This window comes from Onychomys torridus, chromosome 1, assembly GCF_903995425.1.
Source record: "Onychomys torridus chromosome 1, mOncTor1.1, whole genome shotgun sequence".
Classification (NCBI taxonomy): Eukaryota; Metazoa; Chordata; class Mammalia; order Rodentia; family Cricetidae; genus Onychomys; species Onychomys torridus.
Genome location: NC_050443.1, coordinates 110,915,818 through 110,940,708, shown reverse-complemented (window position 1 = coordinate 110,940,708; position 24,891 = coordinate 110,915,818). Strand labels below are relative to the sequence as shown.

At 47.0% G+C, this 24,891-nt stretch overlaps 1 protein-coding gene across 7 annotated transcripts in view; it reads left to right on the top strand.

The window, feature by feature from the left end:
* The window catches only part of Ctbp2 (C-terminal binding protein 2), a 140,455-nt gene that overhangs the window by 17,141 nt on the left and 98,423 nt on the right, over positions 1 to 24,891 (top strand). For 5 of the 7 annotated variants that reach the window (XM_036196304.1, XM_036196356.1, XM_036196331.1 and 2 more), the window contains exon 2: positions 24,153 to 24,256. The gene's annotated coding sequence lies outside the window, so the exon portion shown is untranslated. Of the gene's footprint in view, positions 1 to 12,623; positions 12,727 to 16,324; positions 16,656 to 24,152; positions 24,257 to 24,891 lie in introns of those variants that run through there. The other 2 variants (XM_036196313.1, XM_036196340.1) reach the window with 2 other exon arrangements.

The window sequence follows — 24,891 nt, the reverse complement described above, 5'->3', positions numbered from 1 at the left end:
TTATGTTTAGTACGCTTCCCAATTAAACAGACATCGCTGGAGGAACTATCTTTAAGTGATTGGGAAAAGATTTATAATTTAGTAAATCGTAGGAAAATAGACATCCAGTGTGGGTGGTGTCTCATAAGGGCACTACTTTAGAAAATAAATGCTGGTCTGACCTGATTAAAATCAGGTAGAGCTCCTACTGTGTGCTGTAGTTCTGGGAGGGCCTGGAGCTTAATGGGCAGCTGGAATTGGAACAGGAGGTTGGGTCAGAGCTGTAGTGGGTGGGCCCACTGGGAGAAAAGGACATGTGTGGTTGTCTTCTACAGTGTTGTGGTGAGGTGTATCTCCAGGTGTGTGCTCCAGGGACTTGCTGGGGACGCTGGGCCGAAGACTCCACCTCCCTGGCATTCTGGTGTTATGCAGGATGTGAGTGAGTGTTCCCTCTTTCTCTCTGAAGTAAGGAACATTGGGAGAGATGAGTCTGGAGAGAAGGGATGTCTGGGAGTTTGGGGTTGTGAGTTTGACATCATTTGAAGATGATGGTGGGTTGCTGAGAGATTATTGTGTCCAGGGCCTAGGAGTGTAGCTCAATTGATAAAAATGCTTGCTTAGCATGTGTGAAGCTCTGGGTTTGATCCCCTGTACCACATAAACACTAGGAAGATTTGGCACATGCTTGTAATTGTAGCACTTGGGAGATGGGGCCAGAAGGATCAGTTTCAGCTACATAGCAAATATGACAGACAGCCTGGGCCACAGAATCTCACTCTGTATCTCTGGCTGGCCTCACACTTAGAACAACTCATTCTGCCTCTGTCTCTGCCTCCTGGGTGCTGGGATTAAAGGTGTGTGCTACCAAACTCAGCTGAAATTATTTCGTATAAAAGCCATTGCTGTGCCTGGGAAAATGAATCAGTGGGCTCACTTACAGTTTGTGAATCTAACGCTGAAGAGCTGTAAACACTGGTGTGAAGCTTGCTGTAGGGCAGACAGGAAGAGTACTGGGATGCACGGGATAGGCAGAGAAGGTGAAACTTGTCTTTTTATTCGTTGCCCGTAAGATGTCTTTCTGCTTACAAGTGGAATCAGTGTGAGGCATCTGGAATCCCAGGGGCCATTGGTACCAACCTCAGGGAGGCCGTGGGGCTCTTTTGGCCATTTTGCTTCAGGAACAGTGGTTGGATTGTGTGGCACAGGACTGTGTATTCTAGTTGCCAGGTGGTGCTGACTTGTGTATATTGGTCAGGGCTGTGGTCATTGGGTACTGACTGTAATGTCTTCTAAGAGAGGACTGCAGTGTGCTAGGTACTGTTCTGGAACTTTTGAGCTACCTCCCCCGTGTCATAGATTAGGACCTTGAGAGCAGTGAGAGGTGTGCTGTTGTGTCATAGATAAGGACCTTAAGAGCAGAGAGAAGTGTGGTGTGTGGTCATGTGATTTAGAGATGGCTAAGTCGTGGCTGAACCCTAATCTTAATGAAGCCCAAGATCATCCATGGTTCTGTTATGTCCTGTCAAGAGAGGGCTGACCTTTGAGAACCTCCCCTCAGGTAACTCAGGGGTTGCTGATTTGCCTTATGTGCATGCTTTTTCTAGATGTCCACAGAAGGGACAGAGGTGGAGTCTGGAGTGGAAGTTTACTGAGGGTCCTGATTCCTGATGTCAGTCCCACACAAGTACAGGTCCCTTTGGGGGTATGAAGTTCCTCCAGCAACTTGGACCAGCCAAGAGAGTGGAACCGTACCTTCCTGCTTAAATAGACACACTGGGTTTGAGGCTACCGAGGGGGTGTAATGCCCCAGCTGTGATGGCTAAGAGCTGTGATGAGGTTTGAGCTGATCAGGAAAGGACTGGAGGGGAATTCCTGCCGCATTTCCCTGGCCAGGAAATTTCCAGAGGTAGCCAAGAGATTTTCCCTCACTCACGATGTTGTTTGTAGCATTACTGTGAATCTACGAAGACTCTACAAGTGTTTTCCAAACGTCTGCTTCTGCGCTTGGGCTCCCCTTCAGTTCATTCCAGGGAGCTGGGGGTAGATGGTTGCAGGGCCAGACTTCAAGGCCACTGCTGAGTTCATGAGCTTTGCAGTTTATCCTACAAAGTCATTGCTATTACTCTTTTTTTTTTTTTTTTTTTTATAAAAAGGGTGCCAACTCCCTACAATGTCGTGTAGATATACTTGTAGACAGTAGAACTCACTTGTAGTGTGCAATTCTGCAAACTTTGCAAAAATGAGATAAATATCACTTGGTTGCAAAACAGCGCTGTGCTTTGGAAAATATTCTGCTTCCCTGTGTGCCTCCCTGCAGGCATGTGGAGGTGAGAGGGCAACTCTCAGGCCTCAGTTCTTGCCTTCCCGAGTCTGTCTGGGTTCTGGGACTGTAGTCCGGCTGGGCTGCAAGCAAGTTTTACCTATTGAGCTAACTTGCTGAGCCTAGTCGCTTCTTTTTGTTAGTAGAAAGACTTAGGAAGTTAATAGAAGTTGGTACATGTTCATGCAAGAGGCTGGGAGTTTCTGGGTCCTTTGTAAATGACTAAGGAGCATGCATGCCCACAAGGATAGCCCAGGCATAGCAGATGGGCACACCTGGGTGACCTCCCACTGGTGCCATTCCAGGCATGCCTAAGACTTAAGGACAGACTTTGGCTCATACTAGACAGCTAGCATTAAAAGCCAGTCACTGAAACCCAAGTCTTGTGTGCCACATTAAGCCACCTGTCACCTCAAAGTACCCTCCCATCTCAGATGAGCAGTTCTGGGCTCTCACACTTGAGGGCCCAGTGCATCTAAGGCCATGCCATGATCCTTGGGCTCCCTGGGGACACAAAACAGCTGCTCACTGCCTTTCCACAGCTTCTCCGCATTGTCCCATCAGCCCCTCTTGGAAGGGCCTGGGAACACATGTCTGTTCTGTCTGCCATGGCTCCAGGTCCAGAGGGAACTGCGAGTAATCTCCAGTACACTGCTTCATCCTCTCTCATTTTTTCCTTCATCCTTTCTTGGTTTGGGAGATAGCTGGGTGGTGTGCTGCTCACAGCTCTGGGGCTGCTTGTGTTCCCAGGACTCCCTGGGTGGCTCTTGGGTCATGATTTGTTTATTGAAGGTAGAGGCCAGCTGGGCCAGCTGGCTTCCTGTGGCCAAGGAGTGTGGTTTGTGAAAAGCCCAGAGAACTGGAGAACTTCCCAGGTGGGGAAGGTCAGCCACATTGATCCTTTGCAGGTAGTGGAGTGTGGAGTACCTGAGTTTGAGTCCTCGGTGTCCAGTCCTAAGCCCCTAGATCGCTGGTCCCTGTGTATATACGGGGCCATTTTTAAGGAGGAGAAAGGAGTCTGTGCTGGAGGAAGCCAGCACAGTGAGACACTGGGCCACTTGCTGTGTTGCACTCTGGAATATGAGTAGACAACCATTTGCTTTCTTTGTAGGTTTTTGTTTGTTGTTTGTTTTTTTAGAGACAGGGTTTCTCTGTAGCTTTGGAGCCTGCCCTGTACTAGCTCTGTAGACCAGGCTGGCCTCGAACTCACAGAGATCCACCTGCCTCTGCCTCCCAAGTGCTCAGATTACAGGTGTGCATCACCACCGCCCGACTCTTTGTAGTTTTTAATATATCCTCTTACTTCCATCTGTTTGGAAAACATCTTTGGGTGTCTTTTTTTTTTTCTTTGTGTGTGTGTTGTTTGTTGTTTGTTTTAAGACAGGGTTTCTCTTTGTAGTTCTGACTGTCTTGGAACCAAGACAAGTTCACTCTTGAGTTCTACTTACTATCTCTGGCTACAGATTTTAAAGATGATTACATGAGGAATCACTGCTGGGTATTGCTGGACCCACCTTTTTGTGTTTTTTTTTTTTCCAGACAGGATTTCTCTGTGTGTAGCCCTGGCTACCTTGAAACTCACTTTGTAGACCAGGCTGGCCTCAAACTCAGAGATCCACCTGCCATTGCCTCCCAAGTGCTTTAAAGGCGTTTGCCACCACCGCCCGGCTGGAACCATCTTTTTAAGGCTTGTGATCATTTTTCCTCTTAACATTAATCAGACCAGCCCAGGGCTGGGTGGCTACCTCTCACTGCCCCAGTGTTGCCTGGGAAAACCCTTAGACGTGTGGGAGCTGAGACCAGAAGTGACCTGGACTCCTGCCTTAGACTAAAGCCTGTATGTCCTTGGGTTCTTTGGGGTGGTCATCTGAGAAGGTGTGGAGACCCAGGCCGTGGCCTACAGAATTCTGGGTTGGGAGCCTGAAAGTGTAAGCTGAAGGGGAATCTGCATGAGTAGCTAAAAAGTGGATATGGCACATACCTCAAAGACTCCAGGGCCATGGGGCAAGGACTGATATATGGAAGTGCTCTACTCAGAGCAGAAGTTGGCTTCCTCACAGGTCTTGGCATGAGAGGGCCTACAGAGTGGAGAAGAAATCAACTCTGTTGTCGGGCCACATCCGCACCCCCACCCCCACCCCATGGCAGTTCTCTCCTCCATCCTTGGACAGCCTGAATGTTCTGGGGCAAGTTGAATACCAGGTTTTCATCGAACACAGGGGCAGCAGTTGGGAGCTTTGGGAGGGGGATATCTTTATCACCACAGTTGTGGGAAGGGTTCAACAGGTGTATGCATCTTTTTTTTTTTTTTTTTTTTTTAAATTATACCTTAAATAGGTTAAAAATAAGCATAAGGAGGAAAGTGTTCGGCTGGCATGAAGAACATTGGCAAACTTACTAAGAGCTGTCATCCCCAACAGGAAGCAGCCCACAGACCTCATCAGTTAGAATCCTGTGGAAGACGAAGCTGGGGGCACAGCAAAGCTGCAGGGCTCAGCAGCCACAGGGCCTGGTGGTGACGGGGGCACAGGCTGCCCTGTCTCCACCATTGGGTTGGCGTGTTTCTTGGGAAACCCCAGCTGGCTTCTTGGAGAAGGGTAGACAGCTTGCCAGCTGTGCTGAACAGGGAAGCCTAGTGCCTGATCTGGACTGAGCTGCAGGTTCCCACCCAGTGGGTCTGCAGTGGAGAAAACCAAGGGTGTGTTAGATGATGGAGTCTTTGAGAGGAGCCTCTTCAGAAAGGCCTCTCGTTAGATGTACCTTAAGAAATAACACCAGTTACTGTTTATAAATGAGGTTCCTCTGAGGGAGGAGGTGGAAATGTATCTGGTGGGTCCCTCATAGTCATGGGTTGAATGCCCTTTTTATCTGAAATGCTTGGGTGGGTCTAGGATTGTTTAATTTGATTTTGGAATTTTTAAACTACACCTATACATAATGAGACTGATTTTTTCCCCCCCAGACAGGGTTTTTCTGTGTAACAGTCCTAGCTGTTCTAGAATTCAATTTGTAGATCAGGCTGGCCTCTATCTAACCCATAGAGATCCACCTGCCTCTGCCTCCGCCTCCCAAGTGCTGGGATTAAAGGCATGTACCACCACTGCCTGGCCAATGGAAGGTGTATTTATTAATCATGGATCTCTGGAGGAACCGAACCAATAGAATGAATACACACACACATATACATTGAGTTCAAGGCCAGCCTTGTCTACAGAGCTAGTTCCAGAACAGCTAGAGCTGCAGAGAAACCCTGTCTTGAACCCCCCCAAAAGAAAAAGGGGGGGGATTTACTTTTTGCACACAAATATTTGCCTGCCTGCCTACCTGTATGTATGTGCACCACATTCATGCAGTTCCTGTGGAGGTCAGAAGAGCAGGATTCCCTGGAACTGGGGATGGTTGTGAGCCACCGTATAGAATTGGGAACTGAACCCAATTCTCCAGCCCCTCTCCTCATGAGATCTTTTGCATATATATAATGAGATCCTGAGTCTTAATTGCAGAGCTGATTAATGTTTTACCTTTCCATGATACACAGATGTAAGTAAATGGTTAGCCTTTCACAGTGGTTAGCAGCTTGGCACCTAGAACTTTTTACCTGGGCTGTGCCAGCACTCAAAAAGATTTTGAAGCATTTTCAGGCTGGTGATGCTCAGCATATAAATGTCACACCCCACAGGCTGGGCTCTATTACCCAGCAGGCACCAGTGAAGCACAGTTAGCCATACAGAGATCATGCTGGGTCTTTTGGTGCTATATAGGAATCTCAGCAGACTTCAGACCCACTTTGTTCAGCTAAGCATGAAAGAAGAGATGTCTACAGACAAGTATCTTTTGCTTTCTAAGCGTTGCATCACACACCCAAGTCAAAGTCTTGAGGTGAAGGTATGTAGCAGTTTTAAGTCTGAGCCTTGCTGAAAATACATATTTAGTCACTTTTTTTGGATAGCGCTTAGCTGGGCCAAATTTCTTTGTAACCTTTTGGCTTAGAGAACTGTCCCCTTTAGTCATGGTAATTACCCTTTTGTGTGATATGTAAATTGATTACTGCAGTTCTTTCTAGAGTGCAGTTTGACTATCCACCAAGCTTCCTTTTGCTTCTTATTTAAACTGATTTTTAGCGCAGTCCTTGAAGCCCTGGTGTGAGACTGTCCATCTTCATAGGTTCTGAACTTGGAAGGTCAATTCTCATCAGACCCATCACAACCTTGCCTCCAGACCTCTTCTGTACTCCGCTCATGCGGTTATACGTTACCGGTGTAAGAATAAAGCAAGTGTAGTTCTCAGTTTGATTTGTTTGCAAGTAGTTAAGTACAAACGCAGGAGGAACAAGAGTGTCTGCTGGAGGTGACTGCTCAAGGCTGCCGGGGGTTATTTACAGATTTTTGCTGACAACGATCCTTGTTTAAAGGAATTCCCTGTGAGATTTATGAAGCCCTTCCAATTTATTGTCTTTCCAAGTAAGGTAAGCAAATAAATAAGTTATTCTATTTTATTATAAACACAGCCAGTGTGAGATTAAAAAATAAGAGGAAACGGGCTCCATTTTTCCACCCAGTGTGTTTCAGGAATTTGGAAAGCATCCTGGAAAGGCCTTTTGTTTTGTTTTTGGCCCAAGCACATTGTGCATTTAGAAGATAAAGTCTGACCCTTGATGTTGGAATGTACAGTTCCCCATCCGTGAAGAGAACCGGCTGCAGCTAACTGGGGCAGGCCAGGATGGCAACGGCCTGATGGGGTGTTGGTCCTGAGAATAGCAGCTCTCTATAGTCACTGGGCCACACCAGGCTAAGGGACTCGATCGAGACTCTGCTTGTTTTAGTACATACACTGTGAAAACCCATCTTGTACCAATTTTCAGAATTGCTAGCGTTTCCCTTACATCTCGGTGAATCATGGTTTTAGTGACCAGTGTGTGAAGCCCCAGCTGGAAAACGTCGATTTTTAAATAAAAGAAGATGCAGATTATAATAAATAAATACATGAGACTAATAAATTGACAGTTCTCTTCCTGGTGGTAATGTCAAGCTAAGGCTTTGACCTTCCCCTCTGCCTGCTCAGGGTCCATTTGAAGTCACCTGGCTCTTTCCAGACCATAGGCTACGCCAGTAGTAGGAAAGCTTCTGGCTACCATTCTGGGAGGATACATGCTCTGTCTTTGCTCCTACATGTTGCTGGGGGAGGGGGGCTTAATAGTGTTCTGGATGACATCTTGTAACACCGATGGGTTCAAGTTCCTCAAGCCCTGGCATGTAGACTATGCAGTGAGGCCAAGTGAATGCATTCCCTGCAGGAGTTTGTTTGGGAGCAGGTCAGTCTTAAGTGGGAGGCTTGGAGGTGTTAAGGGCACAATGCCCACAAGAACAGGCTGTGGGCTTCATTTCTTACCCTTCTCGCCTGCATTAGAGAGGTGGATCTTCACTCATCTTTTGTTGAGTCATGGGGAGGGGGGTAGCACAGTGTGGCCTGAACAAGTCTGACTGAGTGAGCCCTGCTGGAAAGGATCCCATCATCCTCACAGAGGGCAGAGGGCAGTGGACAATCAAAACCCAGCAGGAGGAACTTGGGAGTCCTGGGGGGCGGGTTATCTCACATATATATGCCTTGAGGTCATGGGCTGCAAGGCTAGGCCACAGCCCCTTTCTTTTGGTCTTCTGCCCAGGCTGCCTCGTACTCCATATTCTGAATCCTCATCCCTGTGTGGACCTGAGAATCATCTGGGAAAGTTCAAAGCCCCACCCTCTCAAACTGTTAGTGGCCTAGGGAGAGACCTGCCTTGGCTAGTTTAAAAGTTTCAGGTGATTCTAATGGACATCCAGCACAACTATAACATTCTGAGGCGGAAGGCACAATCACAGAGAAACCCAAATTACCTGCCTCCTAGGCTCAGCAGAGTCTGAACACAGTGGCTACGGGCTGCTGTGAGAACTTCAACTCTTCCCATGCTACCTGAGTGAGGGTATGTAATCACTCTTGGTGTGGGCTACACAGGAGGGCGATACCATGAAACCCCTCCACTTTACCTTGAAAAGGGATACCTGGCTTCCCATTAACAGGATGAGGGGCATCTTATATAGCTTTGCCATTATGTTAGCCCACCCCTACCCCTCAACAGGGAAATACTTTATAGGATGAGGTTTGCTGTGATGCATTTGATGACAACCCAGCCAGTACTTTTGCCCATGAATCTCAAACCATTGTGAAGTAGATCTGGGAGCAGGGACTGGTCCCCGTGAAGCTGAAAAAAGAAATCAGCTGTTGCCTAGGAAACAGTTTTAGTGCTGAACTCAGGTTGGGGGGGCACCTTGGGGACGTCCAATGCTCCATCCTAGGTGGTGGGGGATGAACCCTTTAAAGGCTTAAGCCAGGGGAGATGGGTGGGGGAAGGGTCATGTGCATTTTCATAGCAAAAGGGCCGCTTTCTCCATGAACTCATTCTTGGCCTACAAAGGTTGGAGGCCCAGGAGGTAATGTTCTTGGGTAGGGAATAAATGAGGGTAGGGAAAACTGGAGGGTGAGTTGACTGGTCCTTGATACCGAACCCCTGCAGACCTGGTTGCTGGGGTGTGGGGAACATTGTACTAGCTTGGCAGGAAGCTGTTCCTCAGAGGAGTCCTGCAGGTCTAGAACCATGTGGCTTCTGCCTGAGGTTACCCAGATCAACCCCAGACTTCAGTTAAAACCACACCCCTGACTGCCAGTCTCGAGGGGCAGGGAAACGGGAAGCAGAGGGTCCTGTATTTTCTGTGAAGCGGTCCACGCTGATATTTCCTCCAGTTGGGTTGGGGCTTCACAGGTGGGCTTAACTTGAGTTTCAGTCTGTTTCTATTGTGAACTCTTGACCACTGAGCCTCAGCCCTTCTGCTTGTGAGTTAGAAAGGATATGGCATTACTGACAGTGGTTGTTGGTGTGAAGTTCTTTCAGAGTCACAGAATTTAATCTAGTACTTGGGACAGTCTTGACTTTTTTTTCATGGCAGGGGGACCCAGGACACAGTTTTGATGTAGCTTTCTAGTCTTAACCTAGAAATGTCGTTTTTTAGTTTCTGATGGAATGTGGTCGTACCTTTGAATTTCTTTGTGTCTGCAACTTCCAGATTTCTCTTTATGCAGAATAAGCTCTAGTCTTGGGAAATGTGGTGGTGTGTGCTTGCCACACAAGGACGGTTTCTTGGGTATTACCTTCCATACAGTGGGCTCCACTGGAATGAGGCATCCTTGTCCCCAAGGCCCCCAGGTTGGGCAAAAGATGCTGTACCTCTGTCTTAGGGAAGTGGTTAGGCTTTAGGATTCTTTGTAAAAACAACTGGAGTAATTTGTTGCCTTATTATTCACAAGGCTGAAAGTGTCTGTTTCAATAGATTGGTCTGGTGTTCACATGCTGATTGACAGGTGTTGTACAGTCATGTTCAGATGTGTTCTGATTAGTCTCCAAACCAAGGCCTCTGTTCTCAGGGAGAGGGCCTCAGTTTAAGGAACCCCCAGCTTGCATCTCACTCGGCTGCAGAACATATGGCTGGGGATTCAGTGTGTTTTCCTGGCTCCTGGTTTTTTGTATCTAGCCTGCTAACTGCATCCTCGTGGTCAGTTGGTTCAACTCTGGGACTTGAACTTGGGTGCCTTCCGTGCAGTGAGGGGCTTGACACAGATTGTCGCGTATAGCAAGGTGAGTAGTCTCGGTCTACCTTGGCCTTCATCTTTAACACCTCATGTTCTTCCAAACACTGTGATGCTGCCCAGGAATCCTCACTTGATGCTGATGGTCTTAGTGAGGTGGATGCCCTCTGTGTTGACCCACCTGCTGCGTTCTCAGTTACACACATACCAGACACCTGTCACCAGAATGTGCCTCCCCAGCAGGGATAAGGGGTCTCAGGGCTCTGATGTTTCATGTGCAAGCACACAGCAGACATCCATCATTCTTCACCTTTTCTGAGACAGGGTCCCATATTGGAGCCTATTCTCCCCTCCCCCTCCTTGAGGGCACCCCACCCCCACATCCAATACCAAGATTATGGACAGACATCTACATTTTTTTTTAAGTCTTTGCCAGGGCATCTGAACTCAGATCCCCATCGCAAGCACTCTATGACTGAGCCGGCTCCCTAATCCTGTGTCTCCAACTCCTTCTTGCTTCAGCCACTGTTCAGAGTCCAGTTCACATGCACAGACCATGAGGGAGACCTTTTGAACAGAGTCATCCCTTACGGTTTTTTATTTAATGGCATCCATACTCAGCAGAAAAGAGTTTTGGTTTTTTTTTTTTTGAGCTGGCATTCTGAGTTTCATTTTGCACCATACCATCAGAATTTTGAGTGTCTGCTTGATTTGTGTTTATTGAAACTAAATTCATTAGGATGTGAAAATAACACTCGACAGTTTACCAAATTGGATTCTTATTCTTGATATTTTTGTACATCATCCATTCTCACTTGAATATCATGGAATTTTGTTGAAGTGTTACAGATGAAAAATCACGTTTTAGTGGCTTTTTTTTTTTTTAATTCGAGAGTTGATAAGAATATGCTTGGTTTGCCATTGTGGCAGAGTCTGGATGTGTGAGGTCTTGGAGCTTGGCATGGTCATTTGGAGTTTGTGTGGCAGGAGGCAGCTGTGTGGAGTTTAGCCTCCTGTCAGGCACTTATTCAGAGGCTGGCTGGAAACTCCCTCCCTGTCTGCCAGTGGAGTGACAGGCAGGTCTGCTAACCCTGGGGAGCCTCAGGTTTTTATTTGAAGTGGGGGTTCCTTGTGTTCCTAACCTTATTGGAGGTCTTCAGTGAGAGTACTTGTATTTTACAGGTTGACAATATTTTAACATCTCTGGAATTAGATGGTCATAAAATAAATAAATCCAATGCCATGTCTCGGTAGCAGTTTTTCCTTGTTTGTGGTTTAAAATAATGTTGGCTTAAGCTTTGTTTTATGGTGCTGAGGATGAACCTCGGGCATCTCATGTGTGCCAGGCAAATTGGCTCCACTAGACTTCTTTTACTTTCTGTTTGGAGACAGAGTCTCAACTAAGTGTGTAATCCTCCTGTTTCAGCTTCCTACCCTGCTCTCCTCTGGACCACACTGCATGAATGGCCATTTCCTTCTGCCTCCCAGGTCCTCTAGCTTCCCTCAAGAGTCTCTTGGCTTGGCTTCTGTGTGTGGAAGAGACTGAGTCTAACACACATCTGTTTACAATCATGTGGGTTAGAGGGCCTGAGACCAGGAGGCCAAGTTCTTCCCGGGAATTTCAGGATGCCTCCCCCAAAATGATGAGACTCCACCAGGTGATTTCAGGATCTTTCCCGATGAGAGAGATAGGTAGGATTCCATTGAGGGTCACAGCAGTTGAGTCTTTTATCAGAGTGTGTGCTTTTTATCACAGTGTCCTGCCGTCTGGCAATAAAAATGGAGTGGATGCCGCCTCGACCTTTTAGAGTGTCTGCACTCTATTTTAACTGGGAAGTTACGTGTGTTTTCTCTACTTAATACTTTAAAAAGCCTCTTGGGTACTAAGAGAGGCTTGTAAGTACTGCTGCATGTGACCTACCCTGGAAAGGAAACTTCAGATTGAGAAGTCACTTTATTTAATGGCAGCCTTGTTAGAGTCACGTGCTATTTAGCAGCATCCTTCCAAAGGGACCCCTGCAGAAATGTTGGGCCAAAAAGGCTGCACTGCCCAGGCAAGGCTTGGAATGGGAGAGTCAGGTGCCCCATGGGCTGGCTTTAACAAGCCTCAACCACGTGGAAACCTGTGTGTTGCCACCCTCGCATTCTGGTCCTTTTTTGGTAAGAGATCTCAAGTTTTTGTCCTTTTTTTACCCCATGTATTGTGTGTGTGTGTGTGTGTGTGTGTGTGTGTGTGTGTGTGTGTGTGTGTGTGTATGTGTGTATACACACACATGGGTGTCTTCCTCTGCTGCTTTCCACCCAGAGCATGCCGATTCAGCAGGATAGCCAGTTCTCTTAGAGAATCCCATCTCTTGTCTCCCACTTCCCAGCACCGGGGTTATAGGCAGGCTGTTATACTTGTTGAGCCATCAAAACTTGAGGGTTTTTTTTTTGTTTGCTTGCTTGTTTGTTTGTTTCTGTTTTTTTAGTTGTGGGTTGTTTTTTTTTTTTTCCTTTATAGTGCATTGGTGTTTTGCCATGGGTGTCAGGTCCCCTGGAACTGGATGGAATTACAGACAGTTGTGAACTGCCATGTGGGTGTTGGGAATTGAACCTGGGTCCTCTGGTAGAGCAATGAGTGCTCTTAATCTTAGCCTGCATTTGTATGGCCTTCAGTGTTTAAGCAGGAGCCCCTGAAAGTCACGTGTCTGTTTATCATAGAGTACTGCTGGTCCTTGGTGGTTGCAGTGGTCTGCGTTCCCAGGACAAGCCCTGAGCTGATGAGTGAATGGTTCACCTAATGAGCTGCTGAAGTTTCTGATAAGCAGGTAACTCTTTACCTTTGGCTACAAGTGTCAATCAATCTACAGCGAGCGGCTCAGCCACCCGAGGCCCTTCTGCCAGTACTGTACACTCCACCTCTGCTCTCTGCTCCAGCCTGGTCTTGGCCACATTACTGGGCTGCATTTCAGAGCTCCGCTTCACCTAGAATTATTCAGCTTCCTGTCATGTAAAGGAAGTACTAATGGGCTGCAGTGGGGATTGGGTTGAGAAAGAGCAGCCACGTGACCTATGTTGGTCACTAGTGTGTCATCAATGAGTTCTGACAAGTACACTTGCATCTTGGACCTCATCAAGATAATAGAACTTAACCGCTCCATCCAGAAAGTTCCCTGGTGGCCTTGTCTGGACCATATCCTCTACCACCTCAGGTAATCACTTTTTCTTTTTTTGTTTTGTTTTTGTTTTTGTTTTTGTTTTTTTTGATTGGCTGGTTGGTAGGTTTAGCTTGGTTTTCCCAACAAGATTAGTCTTGTTTGTTCTATAATTTTCTACATAATACTACATATGTATATTATATGCAATACACACTGAAACACACAGTATTATGTGTAGCTGGAGTTTTCCTGCCTGGCCCACAGTCAGAACAAATCTCTCTTACCTGGCAGTCCCACAGTCGCTGAGACCCAACCAAGAAAGCACACAGAAACTTATATTGTTTACAATCTGTATGGCCGTGGCAGGCTTCTTGTTATCTGTTTCTTCTATCTTAAATTAACCCATTTCTATTAATCTATAAGTTGCCATGTGGCTCGTGGCTTACCAGTACCTTACATCTTTCTTGTCATGGCGGCAGCTGGCAGTGTTTCCCTGCCCCAGCCTTCACTTCCCAGCATTCTCCTCTTCCTTGCCCTGCCTACCCTACCCTATCCTTCCTGCCTATCTACTGGCCAATCAGCACTTTATTTATTTTAACCAATCAGAGCAACACATTTGACATACAGAACATCCCACAGCAATCATGTGCATTGGCACGGTGTATACTTTTTTCTTCAATCTGGGTGTTTTGTAACCCACTTACAGGAATTCTGTCTTTCTGCTTGGCTGGACTCGGGGAGCAAGTCCAGGTCTCTGACTTACTCCTTGATCTGCCCTTAACAAGACGGTTTCAGGGTGTGTACCCTTTTTTCTGTTGGAATTATAAGAGTGTGGAGTCGGCTGGGAGAGAGCACACTCACTTTTCCTACTTATTCTATGTGATTGGTTCTTCCTGTCTCTTTTTTCCTGCTGCCTCTAAATGCAAGGCTTCCCAGTAAAGCTGCCTAGAGGAAGCATGACCGTCTTGTTCCTGAGGTCTGCCTGGGGACTTTTCTGAGGCATGTTTTATAGGGTTATCAGAGTAACCTTGAATGGTTTCCATTTTATTTATTTATAGCCTTCCTCTTTCCAGAAACCACTCTGAGGACTAAATATACAATGCTAGGTGGGCGTGGCAGTTCAGGCCTGTGATTCCCCACACTGCAGTGGAGACATGTGTTTGGTATTCTGATGTACATATGTGACTTGATCCTCCCCTTACCCCCAAAGCCTTGCCAACACAGCCACTTATCTAGGGTTGCATTTCCACAACCTCAGCTTGTATCTGGTACCTCGAATAAAATATCAGAAGCACAACATTGAGGGAAGGAGTGTGGTGAGGAGCCCCTTCGAGGGTCATTTGATTCCAAGTAGGATTTGGTTCAGTTGATGGTTCGTTCCATTTGATGTTCTAAAAAGCCAAGTGTCGCAGCTGCTGCTACCTGGGAGGGGCCTGAGGCCCATTGCTACCTTAACATAAGGCAGTAGCACGCATCACTGGCCTGGGGAAAGGTCAAGATTCCGCATTCCAAGCACAGTTTCCGTTGAAGGTGTGTTACACCGTGGTACGGTCAAACCATCCAATGAACATATGCTGGTGAGCTATGTGTGAATATTAGATGCCATTTGGTGCACGGGTTGATGGCAAGGTCAGGTATTGGAATGCTGGTGCCTGGGAGGTGGTGACTTCTGAAGGGTGGAGACAAGCACTGGAGCCTTCATAGGGAAGGATCAAGTGCAGGGCTTTCGGATTGGGCTGATGGGCCTGGCCCTGCATCCCAGCTCATCCACAGTTCTCCATGCTGCCAGCTGTGTGGATGTATCAAACGACAAATTTCAGAATGCATTACCAAGCCATAGTCCTCTGCACCGTGAGAGGGCCTTGCCACTCAGGAAAGGAAATTTCCCAGAATCCAAAACGAGAGCTCTCCTCTGCCTCTCTGGCATTTGTACACACTGGATTTCTTCAAGGCCCAGTGACTGGAATCCACTTTGGCTGTTAAGTTTCATGATGGCTTGTTTAGAACTTGAGTAAGAATTTTTGGGGTAGTTGTTACTGTCCTTTCCTCCCTCCTGTCCTCTTCCTTCCTTCCTTCTTTGTGGCCCTTCTTCCTCCTTTCTTCGCCCTCTACTCCCCACCTTTGGTTGTTTAGAGTAGTACTTACTTTGGTATTCCCATGTGTATCTGTGGCCCGATTTCCCCCACGCCCCAAAGCATTCACACACAGCCTTTTGCTGTTCTTTGCCATGAGGCAAAGCATATAGTCCGTACTGACCTCCCAATTCTTGATCTTCTTGCCTCAGTCTCTCCTGAGTGCTAGGATTACAAGTCTGTGCCACGATTGCCAGCTGAATCCTGTTACCTGTTCGGTGCTTGGTGATTGGTTAGTTCCCATTCAGGGTTGATGAGTGACTTGCTCCTCTGGCTCTCCCTGAGTTCCATAGGGAAGTGTGCCTACCTAGACCCTCCCCCTCCATGCTAGTCTGTGTGGTTGGCTGTCTTGATGGTGTGCAATCCGGTAAGCTCCACCCCAAGTGCTGCTTTTCCTTCAGAGGTGAAGGCATCTGCATCTGGGTTGGGTTAGGTGTATTGGTTGCTCAGACACTTCTGCCCAGACACCTCACATTGCCCTTAGGCATGCAGTTGCTGTCTGAGGTGGTTCGCCTTCTTCCAGAAGCTTGGGTGGAGAACACTGAGAGATGGTAGCAACTGAGCCAGGTTTCCACCTGGTCTTTCATCATCCCTCTCTACTCCTTTTTCATCTCTTGTGGCTCAAGATAATCAGATACTGGTCCTTGCCTTGATGTATGCCGTGTACTTTTGTGACCCTGCTTGTAACTGTGTTTAACTAACTTGAAGTCATCTGGCCTATGTTTTGTCCCCTCTGAGCACTTACTGTGAGCCAGGTGCTAGGGAACCGGACTGCCTTTGCTGAAGTTGTAGGGGGAATGTTGCTGCTGATGGACACGGCTCTTCCTGTCCCCGTGGTTAGAAAGATGGAATAGCGGGCTCTTCAGAGTTCCCCAAACGCTTGATGCCGGCTGGAGGAAGAAGGCTGGAGCATAAGGCTTATTTGTCTCGAAGCGATTTAGAAAAAAAGATAGCTGTGCTGTGTTTAAATATAGCATGGTGTTTGCTACCGGGATGGCAAATAAGCAATTGAATATGTAGGTCATTGACTTAGGAGAATGAGTTGGGAGTTTTCCTTGCATCTGATTAACACTGTCTTACAATTGGGCCATCAACGCTATGCCAAAATTGGGTTACACAGAGCTCAGCAAGCCATCATCTGGGTGAGGGAAGAACTAGCCTCAGCAGAGGGCACCTTTGCCCTCTTAAGGTATGAAGAGTGTGGCTTGGTGTCAAGCCCTGTGGTTTGCAGCCAACTGCTGTGGCTCTTGCTTCGCTGCACCAGGAGAGCCTGTCTTGGGGAGGAGGGATGCCTCTGTAGGGCTTCTAAGCACATCCCAGCATAGAAGCCCATCCACCCGGAGAGAGGAGGAAAGGGCGCTACTTAAGTCGGGATAAATGCCAGCGGTGTATTTTAATACAGTCTTGATTCAGAGCACACTGTTTGGAATTGCATATTTAAAAGGAAACTGCCATCTCCTTTTGAAGGTAGGTGACATTTAAAAGATCTGTAGCAGAAGATTGGTTTGACAGCTTCGAATTACATTTGAAAGAGTTTTTCTTGTAAAAAAAAAAAAAAAGAAAGAAAATGATTACTTCTATTTTAAATGTCATCACAAAGACATAAACATGTTTAATCAAATTATATATTTAATTTATGTAAAATGTAATTTTTATTCATGTGGAAGATTCATGGGTATTTTTTTTCCCCAGTGCTTTGGAGCCAAGTGGTGGTGGTGGTTTGAAAGTGGCTCACTTATTCAAGAAAACAGCCATTTAAGGTTTCATAAAAATGTAGGGGAAAGGAGTGGAAGTATTGAAATCCTTTTTTTTTTTTTTTTTTTTTTTGTGGTCCATACACCTTACGACACCAGGCATTTTGGGGAAAGAGGTATTTTCATGATTGTTGCCTGGTGATAGTAAGGATAAACTCTGGAGGGATGAATCGGGGAAAATGCAAGCCCGAAGACAATGGAGGCGGACATAGCAAGGGCGCTTCTGTAATTTTCTTCTTTTGGATTCTTTGAATCAGCAGGGAAGTTACTGTGAGTACTAGCTGCAGAGCCAGCGCTCCGCTCCTTAAAAGGGGAGGCAGCGAAGATGTGGGAGGACAGACCTTTTGCCTGGAATAAAAGGCTGACACACAGGCTGAGGCCACCAGCTGGGTTCCTGAGTTGCTTGAGGAACTGGCATAACCATGGGTCTGCTCTGGGCCAGGCAGCTCCACTGACCCTGGCGGTCTGTTGGAACACTCCAGTTCCAGAACTTTCTTTGAGTGAGCTGGGCATTGGAAGCCAGCCAGCCCAGCGTACACGCGGTGGCTGGGACGGTTGTAGCCAATTCCAGCCTGCTGTCTGTGGTTTCGTTTTCAGCCAGGCTGGATCAGGGACTTCTGATCCCAAGGGGGCCCACTCACCCAGCTGCTCCCAGAGCTTATTTTCTTTCTTCCTAGGCCCCGGGTCAGCAGCCACCTTCTGTCAGGTGTGGCTTGCAGGGTGACTGGGAGGTAGCATCTGGACGAAAACAAGCCAGACTGGCTTTTTTGGGAAGTGCAGCTCCAATGGAAAAAGGTCAGGGTTCAGGGAGCTGTATGTTCCTAGAGGCCAGGTGCCAGAAGGCATCGACCCCAGTCCAGTGCCTCTGTCTGTCAACAGGAACCTCCCTGGTTTCTCTGTGTCTGCCTGTCACCTCAACCATCAGAGTAGTGGAATTACAGTTCTTGCTACCTCTCTGGCTTTATTTTGCTTCTGGGAATTTAGACGTAGGTCTTCACATATGCGTGACAGGAGTTTACTCACTGAGCCATCTCTCCAGCCCTATTATCTTTCTTGTTAGATTCACATACAGGTGTAGCAGAAGTAACACCCTGAGATGGCAGCTTACTCCCTCTTCCTCTCTCCCCCCATTGGTAACAGTATCCTAGCCTGGAAATAGACACTGGTATATAGCGCACATCCTGTGCAGGTTCTCCGTGGGACTTGCATGGTGCTCAGGGGGACTAGGCCTCTCTATAGCCCCTGCACACCAGTCCCATTTCTCAGCTGTTGCAGTACGATTTTTGTGTCATCGTGATTTGGGTAAGAAGTCTTCTGCCTCATGTGTTTCCTTCACAGAGTACAGTGACTAGTAAGCAACAGATCCTGTTGAAAGGATTGTTAGGTTTCAGCCTTAGGTATTAGCTCTGAGGATAGCAAGGGGTGCCGACCTGATGCACAAGTCCAACCAGGGCTGTCGGTGTCTGTGGTTCTTCAGGTAGAAGTAACATCGGCCTCCATCTTTGGCATGCTTCAGTGAGATGGGCGATCCTGGGGATCTAATTTCACAGAAAACATTTGAAGACTGTTTGGCTTTTGACACCCTATGTATGTCTAGCCAACGCTACCCTTGAACTTGCTATTTGGCTCCGGTTAGTCATTTTGAACTCCCCTGTCTAAGCCGCCTCGCAAGTATTTGGATTACAGGGATGTACCACCACACCTGGCTCAAGCTGTTTCTCAGCCACGCATGCACTGACGCATTGTGTGAATGAGGATAACATTTAGCATTTACAAATGACTGTCCTCATGAATGCCAGGGCTCCACGGCTGTCTCTCTCCGCATCTTAGGCATAATTGACCACTGCAGTTCTGACTTCTGAATTGAAATTTCCAAGAGGAAGGGCATCATTTCGTAGTAGCTTGGATTCTGTGAAGGACACTCTGTTTTTTTCATAATTTACAGTGCTATACTGCAGCTATTTTAAGGACTCGCATCCCAAGTCAGGGTCCAGGTTGCTGGAAAATGAGGCAGAGACAGCCTGGGAACCTCTGTTGCCAGCTTCAGCTCTGTCCCTTCTGACCTGGCCACTTGCAGCATTTTCTTGATGTCAGGAAACACATGCTCTTTGCAGAGTGTGGAAGCACACAGGGAAGAGAATTAAAATGAATAACTTCCATGATGTATTTTAGAAAAATCACTTTTAACCGTTGCGTGGAGAAATAGCACGTTAGATTTTTTGTCTCTTGCATATATGTATACATTAAAAGATGAAATTCACTAGAGAACATTTTTAAATAAGAAAATTTGAATATGTTCTGTATTTCATTTTCCATTTGACCTATAGGTATTCCTATATCTTTATGCCTTTTGAGGTGTTTGAAATCCATATCACCATAACATACAGTATAAGTCACACAGTAGCTCTAATGTTACCTAACGCCTCATGCAGTGATGTTTTACTTTTCTGTAGATATTGACCACTTGTCCCATCACTCCTCAGTAACAGATTAGGGATAGCATATCAGTTTCAGAGATGGTTCCAGGGACTAGATGAGCAGTACTCTGCCCTGCAAACTCCTCAGAGCCATGAACATTCATTTTCCCATTGTGCCTTCCAAACCTTAATGCAGAAGCTTATGATGGTGTCCAGGTTCCCTTCTTGTTATAATACCAGTCCGTGCACCAAACATCTGGAGACATCTGCTGACTACCCTGGGCTCTTAGATAATGTTCCACTGCCTCTGGTGGACAGGATGCCTAGCCGGTCCGGTCACTCACTGCCAGTTGAACCTAGGCATGTATCTACTTTTTCCAGCAGGTTCCTGAATCTCTTAATATGGAGCTTGCTCCTTATTGGTCACTTTGGCCTGGGTACTGTTTGGAATGATAGGCCAGAGGGGAGAACACCCTTCAGTGGTGTTTAGGTAAAGGTTGAAAGGGGCCCTGGTGAGTTTTTTGGAGGTGGGTCAGGCTTCTTTAGCTGGCCTGGTGTTCAGGGAATCCTGGCCTGTCGTCAGGCATTCCTCACATCCCAGTTTCCAGTGAAGGTGGTTGTACAGTCTGCAGTCCACCTGGTACCTGGAGACACTGCCTCCCACCTCATCCCTGGGAGCCTGGGCTCAGATTGCTCACAGTAGCTTGTCTTCTGTTTCCTGGCAAGCTGGGCAGTTAGGGGTGTGGAAACTCAGCTTAAGGTCACAAAATGACATCGATGTGTGCGTTGTCACTCATGGGTCTAACTTTCATTCCTGTTAAAATACTTGGTGGGGTTGGAGGTTTAGCTCAGTGGTAGAGCACTTGCCTAGCAAGCACAAGGCCCTGGGTTCGATCCTCAGCTCCAAAAAAAAAAAAAAACAAAAAAACAAAAAAAAACTTGGCCATCACCAGTCCTGAGATCCCAATAATCAAGGGACATCTGTTTCCAGTGACCACCAAGACAGCCCACCTGCTGCTATCCCTGTACCCTCCACAAGCCATGAGATTGTGGTGTTCTACCAGCCAGTGCCACATCAGGGCGAGGCTCCCAGGGTAGTGCTTCCTGTCAGGTAGTCAGTGGAGACCCGGCCGAGGCTTGGGTGGTTTCCTCTCCTTACTCAGGTGGGTCCAAGGCTTGGCTCACAGTTTTCCCTAGTGGAAAGCAGTTCTCAAGTCATGGCTGTGGAGGCTCTTCACTTTTTTCCCCCCCTTTTGGTTTTTCAAAACAGGATTTCTCTGTGTTGCCCTTGCTGCCCTACTACTCTGTGGTAGACCCACCAGGCTGACCTCGAACTCAGAACTCCACTTGAGTAAGATTAAAGGCGTACGCCACCCCCCCACACCTCACCCCCCAGCCCGGCTGACTTTATACATTCTTAACCTAAAGCGCCCTGAATCTGTTTCCTGTTCCTCAATTTGCTTATACTTGACAAAGCCTGGAGTTGTAAAGTACTGCCCAGAGGATGTTGTCTTTCTTGGGGTTGCCGCTCTTGGACCTCCCAGGTAGGATAGGGTGTTGACCACAAGTGCCGTGATACCCAAGTGGCTATCCATCATAGGATGGATAGCAGAAGAATTAGTTTTCAGGATCCTTTTCATTTCTTGATGAAGGGAAATTGTTTCCAAGTTAATTAATGTGGTTTATTTATTACAAAGGCAGTAGTTGATGGAATTGAGAACCTGCCTTCTCCAAAGTGACAGCATCCCAGACCCTCCCAGATGGCACACGTTGGCACATGTTCCCCATGTCGGATGTGGGCTACTTATTCTGCCCTGCAGGGGACATTATTGTGTGCATGGTTTTTCCCCATGGAGTGACCAAAACACATTGCTTCATACCAATGTGCCAGGCCTTCCTGGAGTAGGCTTATATTTAGTGGGCAAGCTACACAGTACTCCGGGTAGTGATGCCGGAGCTGTGACAGCCCCAGGGCCTGGATCACCAAGGGACCCAGAAAGTGGGGCTCAGTAGAAGAGGCTGTACCCCTCCGGCTGCTGTCCCTTGTACCACATTGATGCGCTGTCAGATCCTCAGCAGCGCCAAGTGTGCACATCCCTTCTCCCTGCTCACCCAGCTGGCATGGTTCCCACAGTGCCCACTGTTCAGTTTGTGTCTGTAGTTCCTTGTGCAGATCGCTCGCTGTCCCGCTCCCAAGTGGAGGAATAGGTAGGTGAGAGTTAGTTAGGCTGCCCCTCCCAGGTGGTAGGTGGTAGATCTTGCTGAGATTAGATGGTGAGAAAGGTAGAGAACAGGCTGCCAGGCAAGCTTGTACTGAGGCTGCTTGGGATCCTGGGGTCGCTGAGTTAGGAACGGTGGTGATCTTAATCAGCCAAGTCATTTCTGTGTCTGGCCGTATACTCCTGGAAGTTCTTAGAAAAACCTGCCAAGAAAATTTCCCCTGGTGCATCCTCGGGGCACAACTCACGCTGCACTGTCAGCAGGTATCTGCTGAGACAAGTATCTGAATTCAGAGTTTGGTGTTCTGGAGCCCCGCTCGCTCTCTGTAAGTGTGTGCCTCCTCCAACCTTCAGGTTACAATGGTGCTGGCTTCAAAGATTCTGACGCTCTTCCAAGCCCTTGAACGTCCAAGCCCTTTAATCCACTAAATGAGCTGTCGCCTTTTGCTGGGGCTGAAGGCTGCCGGCTCTTCCAAACCCCCAGCTTGAAATTCCACGTGAAGCCCCCTTGAAGGCACAGTTGCGATTCCCTACTCCCTTTTACTATGGACTATCTCCACTGTAAATAAAGCCTGCACCTCTACCCACTAAGATTAAGCAAGGGTAGAGTTTCTTTGTTTTCTTCAAGTCTTGGTTAATGATTGAAAAACATTACAGTCTGGGTGCACTTTACCCACTCAATTTCTTTCTTTCCCCCCTTATTTCTAAAAGGGTCAGTATTGTCAATCATGTGGGTATGTAATTTCCTTTGGGAGGTTTTTTAAAAGACAGTCTCACTTTGTAGCCAAGAATTCAAAGAGATACAGAGAACACATGCCTCCATATCTTGAGTGCTGGGATATGAGTACCACTACACCTGGGGCAGGGACACACACACACACACACACACACACACACACACACACACACGTGTGTGTGTTCAGCAGAAAGCGGGAGACACATTTTCTTTTCTTCTGAGCAAATCATTGACAATGGAAAAGAGAATCCTGTGGCACTTTAGCACAAGCCATACTCCACGGAGTTCAGCTGTGTTCATAATTAATACTTGATTCCCTCCTATGTTCAGAAAGGGCAATATTGAACGTCGACTGAAGTCAGAAGGGAAGGCCTTAGAGAAGGTACCTGTGAGACAGCTTTTAAAAGTGTATAGAAGTTCGTCAGGCGAGCGCTGCTACCTCCAAAGGATGGTTCTTTGGGTGTGATGGATGCTTGTGTCATTGCTCTAGACTACTCAGGCTGTGCATGTCCCTCTCTCTGTTCCTGACACTTTAAAGCTTGGAATGTCTGCCTTATACCACCTTCCTCAACTTCCTATTTGAGTTGTAAGGTGTGTGTGGGTATGTGGGTGTGTGCAATGGGCAGTGAACTTCTCTGCCCGTTAGCCAGACCTCCTCCTTTTAAATGAGGAGAGCTGTGTTAGATTAGGGCTACGCACGCCTTTAATCCTAGCACTCTGGAGGCAGAGGATCTCTGTGACTGTGAGGCTAGCCAGGGCTAGCTACACAGTGAGATCCCTGTCCCTCTTTGTCCCCTAAAATTGTATACGACTGGAAAAGTCATGGCTTTCATTGGTGTGTGGACTTTTGTTTGTTTGTTTGTTTGTTTGTTTTGATGGTGAGTATATATGTTAACCAAATGTTGGAATCCAGGTTAAGTGGTGAGATTGAGGAAGAGTGGATTGGAGGCAACAGTTTATGAATGTAACGTGTGTCCCTTGCCTTTCTAGCGGGGTGCTTTCGTATGTGGGCTCTGTAGTTGCATAGCAACCCACACTGGTGGAATTCCATCTTCATGGAAAAGCCATAGAGAAAGACATCTGGCCATGCTTGCAGGCCAGATGTTGGCTTTCTCACTCGGCCACAGGACTGACTTCACTGCCCACCCCTGCTGCTGCTGCTCTGCCTATATGAGAAGCAGGTCATATAGGATGGTACCATATATTTTCCCCCACCTAGGTCTAAATGAATGTGAGTGCTGTTTAATGCAATACCTAGCCTTATACTGCATTTGCCAAGAAAGTGCGATTTTTATTGAACGTTAGGATTGAATTCTTAACTGGGTAATCAATTTCAGTAGTGAGTTAAAATGCCTTCTATTAATGGACAGCTGCAGCGTTCCTCAGACTGCCAGTAGATTAGCAGTTGTCAGCATTTATGTTAATAGCACTTAGAAACCAGGAGCTTATGAAATGCACTTTATTAATCTGTATTTCTTAGAACACTTGCTCTAATACTTTTTGCTTGAAGGTATTGATTGTTTGGTCCTTTGGTGTGCTGTGTGGCCCTGCAAAGGAAGCCAAGAGATGTTTTCAATGCCAATGACACCATCACCTTTCTGGTTTTGCACTCTTGGCTTCGTGTCAGAGAGGATGGAAAGGGTCCATTTGTTCTGGTGCTCCCCTGTTTAATTTGATCTGCAGTGCAGCTACAGCAAGACAAATAGTATTTTTAATGAAACCATTTAATAACCTGGTAGCTTCGAGTGGAAGGCATTGGAAAAATGCAATTAAAGCATGGCTGGGTGTAAACAGAATTGGTGCTTCTTCCTCACTGACTCTGCTCATTGTATTTTCAGGGTTTCATCACCGTCAATGGTTGTAAACCGATGAAGCTGCACCCCCTTAAAGAGACGGACAGCCCATCAAGTGTGCTGTAGAGTTTGTGAACGCATTTATATCGGTGAGTTACTGTGAAACATCTCCAGGTAAAAGTTGAGTTTTCTAAAATCCCTTTTGGAAGGTGTTTTCAATTAGCAGATGACTATGGATCGCTGGCGGCCTCTGGGTGCTTCCCTGGGATGTCTCATGGCAGGATCATATTGATTGCCTTTCAATTAATTGCATCTGGTATTTTCATTTATCAAAGCAAAATACATGTAATTAACTCTGAAGCACTATAGTCCAGTGGCGAGAGATTCCTGCTGCTGCTTCTCTGGAGATAAGTCAGCAGAAATTATCCTACAAGGAAACTGGAGTCAGGATGGAAATAGTAGGACTTCTCGATGTATTAATTAGAAGGAATAAAAATGAATTAGGGAGCTGGTTTCTTGCCGTTCAGTTACTTTGTAAGATGGTAGATGGATGATGTCCTTAAGAAGGCAGCGACTGGCCGGCCATGGCAATAGTGCTTATGCTTTTGGCGTTCCAGCCTCGGGGATGTCTTGTGATCTAATGATTTTTTTTTTTTACCCCCTGAGGTAGTCGATGGGGACTGTAGGTGTAGGTGGAGGAGGCTTGTGGCAGAGAATATTGATTGGACATGGCGCAGTCCTGCACTAGCAGCGAGGTTTGGGGTTCTTAGTTTACTCTTAACAT